Raw genomic sequence first — 15,389 nt, forward strand, 5'->3', positions numbered from 1 at the left:
AATATTCAAGTAAGTTATGATAAGTAAACAAATAAAAAAATAAAAAAATGAATCGGAAATTATGTTATTAAAACTCAATTCTTTGTTTGCCTATGTTCAACGAAATAATTTAGTTTAAATTTTGCTTATAAAAAGAAAAAGAGATAATTAATATGAAAATACGACGAAAGTTTCTATTAAATTCATAATAAGCAATTATAAAAATAACAAAACCGTAATAATAAAAGCTGTTTATAAATATAACGCAATTTAAGATATTCAAAGGTAATTTAAGAAAATTCTAACGTAATTACGATGAGGGTTCAAATAAACTACGTGACTAACTAAAATCATAATTATAGTACAAGATCCATCTAAATGTTAATTTGAATGTATAGACGTTTAATTTAGTCATAAGGAGGAATAAGCCAATTAAGATCATGTTATTTTGATGTATATTATATACAACTTTATCACATACTACAAAAAGTACAGGTCGTAGTCAATAAGCTCATGCGCTTCTAAACTAAGCGGTAGTCACCCAGTAAGTGATCACAAGCAGAGTAATGAAAAATGATCAAAAACGTTCAACATTTATTAATGAAATTATTAGTTTACTGAAAGTTATTCTATATTCATTACGTAATGATACGTCGTGCTTAACATAACTAGTACGAATTGAACCAACACATTTCACTGATGGAATTATTAATTACACATATTCAATTTTCATTACCGTCTCATTAGTTCGGACGAAGTTGGCGAAGTGCGAAGTTTGCCATGTTAATTTATGAAATCAATTCGAGTGTTCGCAGATATATTTATATGAATAAATTTTTAGTGCTGCAACTATTGACATGTATAGTGTCTTCTTACTCACTGATTAGAGAGTTAACACAATTTTTATATTTACTTAAATATGGTCCGAAGTCAGTACAGAAAAAAAAAGTTGTTCAGGAAATATTTCTTTCCATCTTGCAAAAATCAGAATTAGACGGCTTGAGCCTCTAGGCAATGAAGAATCTCCCTTATACGTCTCTTTGAGGTGACTGCAGTGAGCAGTATATCTCCTCGGCCATGCGTCAAAGTGAAGTAGTGGTTTGTTTTTATTTTGAACAAGGTAAGTAAATCTGCTTAATAGCATTTCTTTAAGGCTATTGTAATATTATTTATGTAAAAAATGTTGAATAAGTACTGAGTACATTTGTTAAGCTACTTTATTATTAGTTAATTAATCGAAGTTAAAGACTAAATATATCTTCAAATCTTCTCTCTATTTGTTTTGTCCAAGCACAAAGCTTATCCATAATTTTTCACGCAACTTAAGAATGATTTTTTGTAAACACGGAAATAAGTGTTTATGTGTTTTAATAAAAAAAAATGCGCTAGATTTCAATAAAATGTTAATAGGTCAAGATACTCAGCGCTTATATAAAAAAATAAAAAAAATATTACGCTACCGTCGTAACTGTAAATCTACGTCATAGAAAGAAACGAAAAAATTGTTGAAATTCTATGTTTATATGTGTATCGTCAACTGAGGTAGAATACAGCAGAAAATATCCTGCCCAAAATCTGTAGCAGCCCGACTGAGGAAATACCTCGACCTACAGATCATAGCTAAATAATACTGCTTTCAAGCAGTGCTGCGTTCCTGTGGTGAATAAGGTGACCAAAGCACCTTGGAGTAATTGTGGGTAATCTAAAGTGATATTCTAGCACAGTACCAATTTATTTTCGTCACTCATTTGTTAAGTCAATTCTCCATTACAACGTCGTAGTCAATTGCGATTTTTATATTTAATTTTTTTAAATTCCTCTCACAGAGTCTGCTCTAGATCAATCCTATAGGTGTTTGTCAATTTAAATCCTCTAAAACATGCTCCACAAGGCTTGTTTGAGTAAGAAAATACAGATATGGAAATGAATATGAGATCGTAAAAGCAATGTACGATCACCATAAAAGTATTTGACCACTAACGTTAAGAGATAAGGACCTATCGTGATATTTTAAAACAAGTTATAAGAAAATATAGGATTTTTGATTTCATACGTAGTTACAAGTAGAGGTTGATTGCAGTATATTATGTGTTATATTTTTATTTTTAATAATAGAAAAAAAAAATACGCTTAAAAGAAAGAAAGAAAGAAAAATATATTTATTCAGGACATCACAAACATTGCCGACTTAATGATTAAAATATTAATACAAAAAATAATAATAATAAAATAAAACAAAATGAATACATTACATTTAAAAAATGTAAATAAAACTAAATTATAAAGAGAAAAAAAGTAGGATTAGTAAGTAAAAAAGTAAGTAGTAACATACACAAGTTTGTTTTAAAAATAAGCAGCTTAATGCCATTGTGTTTGAAACATTGTATAATTATAGTCGTTTTTATAAAAAAATAATGAAGATAAAAAACATATAGGTATATAAAATCGTGATCTATATCGAATACAGTATCGAGCTAATTACTCGAGGCGGGAGTCGAACTCGCGATCGTGTGGCATAAAGCAGTGTCACTACTAACTGCGCCATTATTAGTATGTTAATTTTATTACTTTCCTAGTTATAAGTGAATTAGTTTATAAGTTACTAGCTGATTCGACAAACGTTGATTGCCGATAAAAACGATATTTAAAAATAAGGGTTGGTGGTAGAAGGGTGAAAATTTGAAAAAATCATAATAAAATAAAAAAAAAATTAATTTATCTAAAAAGAAATAGGGGTGGACTACCCTTACATTTAGGGGGATGAAAAATGAATGTTGTTCGATTCTCAGACCTACCTAATATGCACACAAAATTTCATGAGAATCGGTCAATCCGTTTCGGAGGAGTTTAACTACAAACACCGCGACACGAGAATTTTATATATTAGATCTAGACTTACCTTAGTCAAATGAGTCGTTTTAGTGTGTTTGACGGAATGTTTGATCTTATAAGTCGATCACGTATTACTTACTCGTATTTTATTCATCGAAATTCATAAAAAACCGGATATACTCGTAGATATTAGACTGATATTATACGAGTAAATGGTTAAGTGTATGAGGATGAAAGAATGTTTCTTACTCTATCACACAAGAACATATAAACTAATTGTAACAAAACTTGGTACATAGATAGATGCAGATCCAGCGTAACACACAGATTACGTTTTCATCCCGACATTCACACGGGATCGGATATTACCCGGGTGAAGCCACAAGGCGCACTACTAGCTGCGTATAAGCAAAGAAGTGTTATTTATAGCATTGCTCAATATTATTAGGGGGTCAGATGGTAATATCATCATGTAAATACTTATCTATTGTATATATTTAGTACATGTCTGATGCTGTAAAATGAAACTATAAAATATGTCAATATAAGTGAGACGAAAGCTTCATAGAATTTAGTCACATGGGATGAAAGAGCGACAGGAAACTGTTGAAATTTTTATGACGAACGTAGAGTAAAATACTAAAAGAGGTTCGTTGAATACTTTATGCATTCAAATGCTTCGTATTCGTATTGTAGTTATGTTTCTGGAATTAGTTGAGGGCTTCTTAGTGAAATAAAAAAAAAAAAGTAAAAAAAATTGAAACATCATCGTTGTATTAACAATGTTTAAAATGTTATGTGTTTTTTGTTTTTGTGTTTTTAATTTTATTTTTTATTTTTTCATGTTTGTTAATTTAAATTTCAAACGGATGTATGGTCGTAATTGACCTTTTTGATTATATTTCAGTCTTGTTTGTTTTATAATTTTTTCTGTGCTGTGTACCATCCCTTATAAGTAAATAAATAAATAAATAAATAAATAAATTACAATCTTTGTCAGCTAGTACTTAAAATAAAACTGTAACAGGTCTGTGCACTTTGATCTCACACTCTATAATTGAATTGAAGCCAATTTTTTTTTTTCGATTTTTGCCGTTTATATTTTTACCTCGTATCACGCCAAAACTGCTGAATGAATTTGGCTAGCGTACATGTTTTATCTTTTAAGGTAAATAAAAAAATAACTATCGCCAATAAATACGCGTGACACAGTACAGAATCAATACAGAATACAGAAGTGACATGTTTCAATAAATGTAAATGGTTAAAATGTACGTTAAGCGTTACTAAGACTATACTCGTGCAAGAGAAGTAAAGACCACTGAAGTGAAAATAGTATAACAAAATAAATCACCGTATAAATTACGAGCGTGCCATTTCTTAGGTTAGTGATATAAAGAAATAAATAAAATAAACTATACCTACATACAGAATATTCTAATAATTGGAATAGTAAGAAGTAATCTGAAAGTACAAACTTGTACTCAAACTTGTTGCACTGCTATAAGAGTACATTGAAAGAGGTGATACCTTATTCACCCTATGAAGTACCGTCATTGTACTTTACACTAGATGAGTGTCGAGATCTACTAGACCAGAAATGTTGTTTATTATACTACTAGCTACCCGCGCGAAGTTTTTAATGCTATTTTATTTCGTGAATATTTTTTTTTAATTCACAATATTCAACACAAAAAAAAGAACTATGCAAATCGTTGCAGTCTTCATCTAGTACTAATATTATTAACTTAGCGAACTTATTGTATAAATCTAATACGTCTAAGTCATACACTTGTTGACTCTTGCGTGTTTTTTTATAAAATTTTTAGCAATTCGAAGATTTCACGACATAAAAAAACGAATATCTTTACTGAACAAGAAAATTAGAATAAACGCATTTTTAAAATACCAAATTATAGCTGTACATTTATATAATTTATTGTAGTACCGAATACCTAAATTATAACTCGAATTGCATGTATGCTAACAGTAAAAAATCTTTAACGATTGAACTAAATATTTGAACGGGCGTACTTCGTTTGCTAGTTTGCTGTTAACTCAATGTAAACATTTGTTCGAAACAAAATTATACATCATATACACAAATACAATACATTAATAATTAATATTAATTACACCAATCGGCTGCTGAATACTTAAATAAACAGCAAAGTTACGATGTTCAAATTGAATTGCGATCTGCCGCTGCTTAATTTTATGGCATCCATTAAAATAATCGCTATTACATGTTTTTTTTTTTTTTATTTATCTCCGCTAGACCGACGATCTACGTAAGAATGTAGACTGGATGAGGTTTGCGGAAAAGCGAAATATCTGGCGCGAACTTAGGGAGGCATATGTCCAGCAGTGGACTGCGATAGGCTGAAGTGATGATGATGATGATTACATGTGTATTAGCTATATATTTTACTTATTTGTCAATGTCTGTTATTTTTTTATATAAAAGTGGCGTTTTTTTGTAAATTAATTCATAAAAAAGGCAGTAATCATATACGTTTATTAATCTAATCGATACGAGTAAGGACGTAAGGTATAAATTCGAAAATGTTTATTGTTTCTTTTAAAACGTAAAAGCTTAAAACAAACTCTACTACGAAAAAATTCAGGAATATCTCAAGCAAACTAGTATGTGTTTGCTGCTGTTGGTCGCTGAATGGAAAACTGTTGTTGTTTTCTGTTGTTTGACTTGCTAGATTATTCTAGATGTTGACATTCGAAAGTATACGGTGAAAATAACTAGCTTTGGTTTTATATTTTGATAGGAAATCCATTAAAAACTCTTTTTCGACCATTATTTACGTAAACATATACGCAGAAATATATATAAATATAGTGGTGTAGTAGTGTAATGATTAGGTATTTGTACGCATTGATCATACTGATTTAATACTAATAATAGCTAATTGTTTATAGTTGTCATACATTTAGTTTCTTAATGTATGACAACCTGTAGGCGCATAGGTCATTGAATTTAAACGATGCCCTGAACAGGCTAGCTAAGAATAAAGCGTCTACTATTTTAAAACGTCCATTTGAAATGTTAGCAAGTTGTTCGACTATTTTAATATTCTAGCTCTAATTGGCCGTCAAGCAAAATCGTTTAGCGGCTTATTCGTCTAATTTAATGAATATTTAAAAGAAATACCTTTTTATACAAGGTTTTCTCTCAGAGTTATCAAGTATTTAACACTATCATTTTTATTTGAAACCATTATTACGTAAGTAAATAATATAGTTACTTTTTTTTTTAAGTGATCAAATAAGCCATTTGAAAGTACTTGATAGGTACTTATATCTGCAACATTATAGGAATCGCGGTTGCGTTGCCGGCCTTGCTTCTGTTAACGGGCTTATCGTAAAGTTTACTGGAGCGATTTAAAAAATCTTTATACACAAGAAAACCTAGTAATTACGGAAGGTATCGCTTTATGCTGACCTTGAACGTCAATACGGTTGAAACCGTACATGTCGACATGTTACCTATAACATAATAGGTATAGCAAATATGCAGTCATAATATTTGCATTGTAGTCTGATACGATTTCAGTTCAACTTACATGTAAGAAGTTGGTGCGAGTATTTTATAAATTATACAAATTACTGACTTTCGTCGTAAGAATAAATGGAGATCGATAGTTCAGTGTAAAAAAAACTTCGAGTTCATACGCACAACGTTTCACATTCAAAATTAACGTAGGAAAGGCATAATCATTTCATGGTATTCATCGTATAAAACTGCGTTTGTGTGTGATGTGTGAGTGTATATGGTGTGTGTGTTTGAGTGATCACTTACTACGACTACAAAGGTTATTATTTGCGATAATTATGTCACAATCTTGAAAATAATAATAATAATAATAATAATAAATGATTGATATTCCTATATATATATCAGTATTTATATACGATCAGTGATAAGAGTATATTTATTTAGTAATTATCAATTTGGACGGGTATATGACTACATATATTTTTATAATAAAGTAACAGTTCCAGTGGCTAGTAAAAAAGTAATATAACTTGACGTAGTTTCTAGAAGGCACAGCTGCATGATTATAAAAATAGGTCACACTGTGGCACCCCTTTTATATTTCATCGAAGGATGGCTTTTGAAAAGGGTTCTTTAACGTGATTATTAACGAAAATTAATTATTTTTCATCGTAATTAGCTATGCGGAACAAATTGTTCAGTTATAATAGCTCAGTAATAATGTTTTTTAAAAATAATTTTATAATTTTCTTAGAGTATGTTGATTTTGAATATATTTTTAAGAAATTCAAATACCACGTCGTCTAAACTAAAAATTTGTTAGAATCGTACATTTTCAAACCTGGATGGAAGATAATGGAATGAAAAGTGCTGCGGTCGTTACAGAACGAATTGATGCGTCGTTTCAAGAGCTCGCTCCGGCTGACATTTGGAAACAAAGGTTATTTGGGAAATCGCCGTGGTCGCTTACTTACAGATTCACTTTTGAGATTACTTCTTCTACTTTTTCCGAGTATTAATAGTGATCTAAAAGTATTACTGTTTCAAATGACAATATAACTAAAAACTAAAATATACCATAGCTAAATATTAAGTTGTTATAAAAAGTTATAAAAATGTACCATTTTTTGGAAAAAAATTTTTTTTTGGATGTTCCGTAGTATGGTAATGAATAACAGAGGTTGAAGCAACAATATAGGAAAAATGAAATGGACACATGACAATGGATTTAAAAACATTACATATTTACAATCGGTGAGCAACCGGTTTTTACAATTTTATTCTATTATATGAAGCTTAAACTGGCGAAAATATTATCAGTTATTGAAGTGATGACAATTAAATATAGTAGTATTATACTATAGGCACGATCTTAGATAATAACAATCCCTTACAGCTTCATATTACAGATAAACTTCACTGTAACGTTCACATATTTAATCTCTTAAAAAAGACAGGCAAGAATTTCGACCAATCTGACTGGAATTATTTTCATGCTTTGATTTGTATGAAAAATGGATCCATTTTATTCATTTCGAAACGAAACAAAAGTTAATGACTTGGAAAAAGCAGTCATAGCCGACTCCAATAAATTCGAATTTTCAAGCTCGGGTTGAAGGTTACTGCGTCTGTTATGAATATTTTCAAGAATGCTTATTTTATACTTTACAAGTTCCAAAGCCTATCTTAGTCTAAAAATTTAATGTTATAAATTGTAATAATCTATTAAATCGGTTTGCTCCTTAAGATATCACAAAAGATGTATACCTAGGTAAGGTTTAAGTTTTGTTTACGTTTTAAATCAAAATTAAAATCAAAAACAGCTTTATTCAAATAGGCTCCAAGAGCACTTTCGAATCGTCATTTTAGAAATTAAAACTTTAAAAATAAATTATTATATTTGTAGAAGTAAAGCTACCACCGATTCAGAATGTAGGTTCTGCAGAGAAAAATCGGCAAGAAACTCCGTAGTTACTCTTTTGAAAAATAATATATAAACTGTGTTTTAATACAAAATTAGTATCATGTTGCATAAAATACAGCGTCACTAACACATCTTTATCAACTATGTAATCCTGCACCGAGTAATAAGCTTTTAATTTTTATTTTTTTTTGATAAAAACTTTAAATGTATGTTGAGACAATTCCAATATCGTTTGTGGGATTTTATTATACAGGCAAATACCATGACCCAGAAAGGATACGTTTACTTTGCGCAGTCGGAAACTTGGAGTTACAATTTTGTTATTCCTTCTCGTGTTTACAATGTGATTATTACTATTTATTTCAAAACAGTGAATATTTTGGTGAATATACATAATATTGTTATAAATATACTGCGACGCAATTGTTAATATATCTACCTTTTGGAAAACATCCCGTAGGGAGACTCGAGCTCCAAGATCGTAAATGCCGCGAATAGCCCTTTTTTGCAAGATAAATATCGTCTCAATATCAGCAGCATTACCCCACAGTAACAGGCCGTAAGACATAACACTATGGAAATAGCTAAAATATATTAAGTGTGCAGTTGCAACGTCGGTCAGTTGTCGTACTTTTCTAACTGCGAATGCTGCGCAGCTGAGTCTACCATTCAAGGATGACAAATGGGAATTCCACTGAAGTTTTGAGTCCAAATGTATCCCTAAGAAAACTGTAGTATTATTGACAATAAGCCTCTCGTTATTTATTATAAAATTATAATTTGGATGCTTAGCATTAGGTAATGAAAACACAACGCACTTGGTTTTTTTTCGCGTTCAAAACCAAGTTGTTTCTTTTAAACCTATCTTGAATTCGCGACAAAGAAGTGTTCACGTCTTCATAATTTACTTTTTTCCTATCAACTTTAAATATTAGAGTAGTGTTAGATAGCACTATATCACAAATATATTTAAGTTATTCTTTCGTCGAGTGCTTGTTTAATTTTGTAATTAGTTCAAACGTTTTTAGGCGTAGGTACTATACAATATTAAACAGGTCATCACTGAAGTTACAGCAACTGTTGGTCTCAATAATTCTTAAGGAAAAGTAATGTATAAATTGTGACTTTTTTTCTTTTCCATTAGTTGCATATTTTTAAAAGTATAATAAGAAACTTTTTCGCCAAGAACGAGGGAATTTCGAAGCATTGTTTTAGTGATGCTATCCAAAATTGAACTTTCTATCATCAGTAAAGTGTTCCATTGGCTAAATGGTGTCAGTTGACACTTAATATACTTTATTAATTCCGTTCTGAATAAAAACGTTATAAAATAATTCATTTTACCTCTACTCTGAATTAAGCGTATTTTGAAAGTCAGTCAACAAATTGATTTTATCTGCCAACTGGGAGAAGGCAAACAGCCGTTGAAACTAATTGGTTAACGTGCTGGCTGGAGTTTCACATACAGACTAGTTAAATTCTGTTTGTGGTTTTTTACTCTTAAACAGTCAGTTTGATTAGTTAAATTTGAAAAAAAAACTAACCTAAAACATTCAGATATTAAAATGATAACCAAATGAAAATTGTTTCATGTGGAATGATTTGTTGAAGTGTATATACTAATGTTGATAATAAACTGCACGTTCGTATTGTGTTTTGTTACCTGACTTAAAAAAAGAGGGCCTTCTCAACACAACTGTATTTTTGGACATGTAAATTCATAGCTTTTTACTTAATGTACCGATTTCAACAATTCTTTATTTTTTTTTTTTAATTCGTAGCAAGTGTTTGTCACGGGGTTTCGTTTAAATTTGATCTATATCTGACAAGTAGATTTTAAATTATCACTAATTAGCAACCCATCGCGGTTTTGCACTGGTGCAAAAACTGTCAGTGTTCTTCTACTATATTATGCATATATTATACATATAAACCTTTCTCTGAAATAACTTTATTTACTAAAGAAAACCGCATCAAAATCCGTTGCGTAGTTTTAAAGATCTAAGCATACAGACAGTAGGAACCTACTATGTAATGATAATACGTATTTACGAGAAAATAGCCATACGTTACGCGGTCAATCATTTTGTGTAATGCAGCGGATTGAACATAAATCTTTACCTAATACCGAGCAAAAAGTTTGTCCATTCTGGGATATTTAAAGCACTGAAATAATATAACAAATGCCTTAAGAAACAAAATAACATTTATCGTTGTCAGGGAAACAGTTATATAACAGTATAAACAACCAAAAAAGTGTATGAGAGTGTAAAGACATGATATGTTTTGTGGTGTGTGTCCGTGTGGTATTTATTTGTCCTGTACATAATATTATAGTGTACGACACATACGCATACATTATTAGTGAGTTATTTACTTTAATACAGAAAGTATCCTTAAAAACAGTCTACCAAATTTAAAAATTTTCAATTGATCTGTAGCAACGTAGCGATTAAAAATATTGTATCAGCTTTGAAAAACGTTTACCTTGCGAACAAGGGCTTAAAATTACATTTTTACGGTAATATCTCAAAGCATGTATGGTTTCTTTTTTGTACGTTGAGTGTGTGGCATGTTATGCTAAAATATTTTACTTAAATTTAATGTGTTTGTATCATAATTATCGCGTTGTAGCCTCATTATTAGTCTACATTTTACCGTTCTTTCAACACTAAAAAAGAAATGTACCGCTTACTTTCTAAAAATCAAATGAAAAACTTTACGAAAAAGTTTTTACTAAATTCTTTGAAAATGTTTTTAAAAAGAACAGAAAATATTAAAACTACTTACACTAAGTCCCCACTTTTATAATTTAATCTGTTATTACGTATTTTGCGGAAGTAGAAAATTTATTAAGAATCAAATAAGTTTCAAACGTGATAGAAATAAAATATTATATTTATTATTTAATGGGTATATTTTATGGTTTTTATATGGAGTATTGCAGTTTATTAATTACGAATATTAAAACAGAAAATATATGTGTGAAAATACTGATATAATACAGCAAAGTAATTTGTTTATTAAATATTTACAAAATTAAGAAGAAATAAAGTGAATATTATACGTATAAACGTGATGCAAAACAATAGTTTTCAGTGAAACCCAGAACCTATTTTTAACCGACTTCAAAAAAGGAGGAGGTTACTCAATTCGATCGTACATATATATATATATATATTATGTATGGGTATGTTCGGGGATAACTTCGTCATTTATGAACCGATTTTGATAAATTCTTTTTTGTTGAAATGAAGATATTCTAAATGTGGAACCATGATAAGGAAACCAGAATCTGATGATGGGATCCTAGAGAAATCACCTGAAACCCTCGAAAATCCGCATCACTTTTTACTGGGTGTAGCGATTTTGATGATTTTTAATTTAATCGAAGGCCGATGTTTATAATGTGGTCATGTTTAAATTTCATCGAGATCTGATTATAACTTTTCGAGTAATGTTTGATAATGCGTATTTACTTGACTATTTTTTCGTCTACCTACATAGTATTGTACTTGTCGATGTAATTGAAGTTGGTTTTTTTTCGTTTGCCAGCAAACACAATTATTATATTTATAATTTAGCTGCTATAGCTCTAGTATTTTTTTATCATTACAAACTTTCTGTTACACGTTTTTGATTCATGACGTTGTTTACAAATGTCGTGAGGTTTTTTGTGAGTGAGCTTGACACACTTTGGGAAAACATTTCGATTTATAATAAACACAAATTATAACAACTGAAAAAAAATGATGATTTATTAGCACTGTGACATGTTTAGTAATTTCAGTAGTCGTACGTAGATTGTTTTATTTAATTTATTTTTTTATACAATTAGATCGGCAAGATGCGTACGGTTAACGGATATTAAGCGATTTTCGTAGCCTCTAGACAACTGTAACACCAGAAGTATCGAAAGCGTGTTGCCGACCCTACTCCACTACCAGGGGTTGTTGGGAGTAGGGTAGGGGTAGCACTGACCTTACTCTCCATAGGAACACAACACTGTTTGACAGCAGTATTATTTAGCTGTGATCTTCTTTCTGTAAGGTTGAGGTAGTTCCTCACTCGGGTTACTCCAGATTTAGAGCAGTTTTATTGTACCTGTTGCGCTGACGGTTGCGGGTTCAATCCCCGCACACGACAAACATTTGTATTGGCCATACAGGTGTTTGCCGTGGTCTGGGTGTTTGTGCAGTCCTTGTGGGTCTCCCCACCGTACCTTGGAGAGCACGTTAAGCCGTTGGTCCCGGTTGTTATTATGTACAGCTGATAGCGATCGTTACTCATAGTAGGGAATATATCCGCCAACCCGTATTGGAGCAGCGTGGCGGATTAAGTTCTGATCCTTCTCCTGCACGGGGAAAGAGGCCTATGCCCAGTAGTGGGATATTACAGGCTGAAGCGTTGAGCATTTTATTTCCTTATGTGCCCTACCTCAGTTGTATGGCTACGTTTCGACTGTTGATGTCTTCAAGCTACGTTTGTATGAACTTCAATAAGTAGTTTTTTATTATTATTATAATTTTTCAAAGTATTTTTATTGCGAAATATTATCTTTACTCTGTTGTATCAGATATATTAAATCATAAGTTTTTATTACTAGCTTATGATAATAATCAATGGATATTATCAAATTAGTAAGGGTTTCTTACTTACGAAAGTTATTCGTGGCTCGCGAGGTAGGGATTATCGACGCTCTATCACACTTAGTACAAGTAAGATTGTGTGTACATTATGACGTATATAGCTTATTATATTACGTATTATAGCACTTATGCTTGTATTCATAGAACTTTTAAGCTTTATTAAAATATAATAATTTGTGGTTGAATGTTTCGTTGGTTTTCAACTATTTGTTACTAGCTGTGCCGGCGGCTTCGTCCGTGTGGAACATAACAAAAAGTTATTGTTCAGTTCGCAGAGTTATGAAATAAATAAATTTCTAAAAAAAAGTAGAGTAAGTTACTCCTTATTATATCAGCTATCGGCCAGTGAAAGTAGTAAAAATCGGTCCAGCCGTTTCAGAGATTTGCCGAAACAAACAGACAGACAGACAAGAATTGTAAAATGCTATTTTGGTATACGTACCGTGTATACATCTATATGGATTCAGTAAAAAGCGGTTATTTTAATATTACAAACAGACACTCCAATTTTTTTATTCGTATAGTTTATTTACTTGACCCAATGCATTCATGAGGAATAGTATTGAATATCTGATAATTTAAGATATGTTCAGCAATATTTTTAAGAAATATTAAAGTTCTGCTAAACAAAGGAATTTATAAATTTAAGGAAAAGATTTCAGAATTTTTGAATACCCAAATGATATTACACTCGTAATAATATTTACTTAATTAACAACAAGCGGATAAATGCAGGTGGTAAAGATCCTTTGTTCCCAAGGGGCCTTTGGCCTGCACTAGATCTTTTACTAGATGCTTCATTTCATTTCAACTCAGTACATTTATTACCTGTTTGAGAAATGTAATTACAGTATAATAAATGTCTTAGTGTCTGTTAAATGAAGAATTGAGTTGAATATGAAGACGAATTCTCGTGAAAAACGTATAAAGTTCTAGTGATAGTTTCATATAAACTATCTCTCATGGAAATTGCTTTTAAAAGTAAAGATAGTTTTGTTTTAAGATGTTTCGGTGGAAACATTAAAAGTATTTTAATAAGATTTTTTTTATTTCATATAAAATTTAAACTATTTTTATTAACAGTTAAATTTTTAAAATTTTGTCTAAACTTCACAATGCGTAAGAAAAAGGATAATAATGTTTTTAATATTTTTTTATACCAATCGTTTTAGGGTCATTAAAGATCAAAAGGATCTTTTGATGTAATTGTAATATTGTAATGAATATGTCGTCATGATCGATAATATAAGTAAAACTACGTGGATCGTCTTGTTTTTAATAAATAATGTTACACTTCTGGATCATCTCTCCCTTAACACGTCCCTTTATTAATAATGTTTATTATATATGTTCGAATAAAATAAATAATAGTTCTTTAGTTTTTGTATTAGAAGACTCAATATACATATAGTTATTAATGTTGACAAACAAATGCTCTCCGTCTTAATTACACCCCTCGGACCTGTAACTTATCTGGCTCGAATACCTATTAGATCGATTTACATTTACTACGATTACACGACTGTAACTTAACTTCCGGCCTGTTGGACCGACGATCTACGTAAGATTGCCGATGTAGGCTGGATGAGAATTGCGGAAAAATGGCATGTCTATCGCGAACTTGGGGAGGCTTATGTCTAGCAGTGGACTGTATAGGCTGAACTGACTAACTGACAGGACTATTATGATTTTAAGCGTGATATACGGATATAGGATAACGGCCTTTTAATTCCCACAATATCTCTCTTGTATATAATCTCGTACTACGTACTGTTATAACTCAGATCAGTTACCCTTATTCCCTATTCAGCACTCCTATTCTGCCTATTTAGTACTTCTATCCTTTAGCAGGTGTTGTTACTTATCCGCCACAGTCAGTCTAATTCCCATCTTCCATCCGCGCTAGACGTGTGCTTTAAAAATACATTTTGTTTCCTTTTTTTAAAAAGACTCTCGCCTTGAGGCTCCTGAGATTGGTGGCAGCGGAAAAGGGATCTGACAGGTCCCAGGAAAAACGTCTCTCCATTTTAAAGTTTAAATAAAATTCAATATTGAATTCATATCTTAAAAGTGCGCGAGTTGAACGAGTTCCAAGGACGCTAAAATTGTGTGATAACCCCGATTTTGTGAAGTTTAACCCCTATGATAAACATAAATCATCAGTGTACATCTTATGCAACAATTGAACCTGTGACCTATCGACGCAATAACTGATAACCGCTCGACGCAACGCTCGGAAGAAATACGATACGCAAGACGACGTGTGGGATGAACGGAAATGAATTGCATCGCTATCGCTCTAGCTGCATTAATGTAAGTCGAATTCATTTTTGTAATTTGGTCATTGCGAGTCATTTTAATCATCAACTGCTTATAATAATTATTGTTAATTATAATATAAGGACACTTCTGTACATTTTATATAAATAAAAATGGCAACCAGCAGTGCTCCGAGCCCAAAATTAGAAAATCTAGATATATATCTAACAATTGA

This window comes from Melitaea cinxia, chromosome Z, assembly GCF_905220565.1.
Source record: "Melitaea cinxia chromosome Z, ilMelCinx1.1, whole genome shotgun sequence".
Taxonomy (NCBI): Eukaryota; Metazoa; Arthropoda; class Insecta; order Lepidoptera; family Nymphalidae; genus Melitaea; species Melitaea cinxia.